This window comes from Eubalaena glacialis, chromosome 5, assembly GCF_028564815.1.
Source record: "Eubalaena glacialis isolate mEubGla1 chromosome 5, mEubGla1.1.hap2.+ XY, whole genome shotgun sequence".
Lineage (NCBI taxonomy): Eukaryota > Metazoa > Chordata > Mammalia > Artiodactyla > Balaenidae > Eubalaena > Eubalaena glacialis.
In genome coordinates, this window is record NC_083720.1 from 71,499,756 (window position 1) to 71,502,649 (window position 2,894).

Below are 2,894 nucleotides of genomic sequence, written 5' to 3' on the forward strand. Positions count from 1 at the left end.
AGCAGAGGATTGGGATGATCTGATTTGCATACATTTCAAAAGGATCACTCTGGCTCAGAGAAGAGAAGAGGAAAATGAAGAGTCTATTTGGTACAGGCAGGATATGATGGTGAATTGTTACTGTGAACAGAGCTTTGGAAGTGCTAGGAAGTACCCATAAACTTAGTAGAATTTTAGGAAAAGCCAACAAGATTTGCACTTGAATTAAATGTTTGGTCAGGGATACACCCAAGATGTTTAGCCTGAGCTGCAAACCTGAAGGATATTGTTACATTTTATTAAAATGGAGAAGACTAAAGGGGAAGTATGTTTGAGAAGACAGAAATCAAGAGCTTGGGGCGAGATTATGATGTCCTCTGGAGAACCAAGTCAACATGTTAAGTTGGCGGCTGGGGGTAGAGTTCATGGAAGAGACGGGACTGCGGAGTCATTAGCATTTAGATAGTGTTTACTAGATGAAATCACCTTGGAAGTGAGTGAATTAGTAAAGAAAAATTCCTATGCCTTAAAAATATAATAGAAAACTTTTAAGTTCCTTTATCAGACCTATCAAGTCCCATACTTGCAATCACTGGAAATAAAGATGTATCTTGAAAATAAAGGAATAGTTGGTTGTTTGTATTCATTATGAAGTATCTTTCACTTTACTTTTTAGAATAAAAAGAAATGGAATATATTTTGGCTCCACAGCGAGAGTACTATATATGAGGAGTCTGGCTTCTGTTTACAAACTTATGTATGATTTTTCAGGCCCAACCATAGGCAATTACAAAGGCTTTACCTGGCAGTCCTCACTGGGAAAGCTGCCTTCCCCACACCAGAATCAGGTCACAGCCAGTGCACTGCAGGCTCTGAGGGGAGTTGCAGTCAAGGGTTCAGAGCCCCTTACCTGGTGTGGTCTTCTCATATTTTCATTCCTAGCCCAGGCATCTTCTTTCCCAGGTCTTCATCTGGGGCCTTGGGTAGAGGTACCTCTGCTGTGACCTCCTTAGGAAGTAAGAGGCAGAAAACTTGAAGGCAATTTTACCCAGTCTGACCCAGTACTTGTTCACTCCTAGTCCTTTACCTTTGCTCTCCTCCCAACCCAAGGTCTGTGAAACTGCCAGGGCCTTTTGTTAAGGGCTTCCTCAAACCCTGAGTGACCCAACCCTCGCTTCTGTGTTAATTCACCTGACACCAGACTGATGTACCATTTTGGAGAAGTGAAAGGGGGAGTTGGAGCTTTTTCCTATTTCAGACTCTAGCTTATATCATAGCAGTAAGTAGTTAAAGGTTTAACACTTTCATTTTGGGTTTGTTGTTTAATGCACTACTTGGACACTTGATGGCTCAGCTCTCTCTCTCAGTTCAGCTGAGCTCCTGACAATGTAAATTATCCTTGTATATATTTTTATCAAAACAAATTCAATATATTTTACCAACATTGTATAGCTTAAATTTATATTGAGGTATTGTCCTACACTTGACATGTATTATGATTTTAACATTTCCTGATATTCAGGTAGTTATTCCAAAATTCTATAGGCACTTTTTTTTGATAGACAAATACTGCTGTGGCCTTATGTTAATGCTTTCGTATTCCCACTAATGTCTTGAAAAATAAATAAACAAATCATATTTCATTCACTAGGCTCTTTCTCCTGCTAATTCTTCTATCAACATTGTTAAATAATTATACCCCCAATGAATTAATGGCAAGCTGCAATCTTGGTGTTGTAACTACAAATTACTTTAGCATAACTATAATTAGTCAATTTTTAAAACCTTATTTTTATTGCTTGTTTGGTATAAAAGTTGAAAAAGTTTAACCTACATTAAAATCTGTCATTATTTAATATATGACATTCTAAGTTTTTCTTGAGAAGATAAAAATACTGAAATTCAAAGACAATGCCATTTTGAGCCTAGATTTACAGGAAAAAAGTTAACTATGAACCATCATGAAAAGTGAAATATATCTATTAAGAAGATTGCTTAGCTTTTACCTAGTATCTTATGTTTCATAAGAATTTTGATATTCAAATATTATTCTTATTTTTATTTTTAATGTTGTCAATAGGATTCAAAGGGCCAGAATGTCTTAGGCACAACAAATACAGTTCACTGAGATTTATGTAGAGGAAATGAAATAGAAATAGGTGTCAAAAGCTGGTTCTATTTTCAGCTCTGGCTTGCTAGCTGATGACTTCTATCAAAATCACTAAACCTCACTGAGTCTCAATTTCCTCAATCTCTAAAATTAATTTAGTCAGAACATTATTACAGGAATCAAATTAGTTAGTAGAGTTAAAAATGACATATATTGTGCTGTATACTACTCAATCCTGCAGTACTTTACTATGATATTAAATTTGTGGAATGTCTTGGTGAAATGTATTGGATCTTCCATGTGGCAACAGGTAAACCACATCTAGGAAGTCTGGAGCCTTCCCTTTCAACCTCTCAATGCCTTCAGTTCTTTGCCCCTTTGTTTCCTTACTGCCCACCAGGCCAAATGACCTCAGATATTCCTTTATTCAAAGGGCATTTGTTCTTGTAGGATCAATCCTTTCTCTCAGCAAGAACCCTCTCTCCTTCCTCACGTCCCACAGGGCTAGATTGTCTGGACTGGTCAAAGTGAAGGAACACCAGTCAGAAAGGAATGGCCTTGTGTTAGAAAGAGCTCTGGAATTAGCCTTGAAAAGGCTCATATCTTTGGCCTTAATTGAGTACTTCTTTAACTTTCAGAAAATAACTAGTTCTTGTTTTCTTAACTGTGCAATGGGACTAGTGGTACTCTTTAGCTACTTCTTGACATTGTGAAGATCAAATGAAATAAGGTCCCCTAATGCCTTATAAATGGTAAAACCTACAAAAATAAGTGGATATTACAGTTCAGAAAAACTCATCCATTC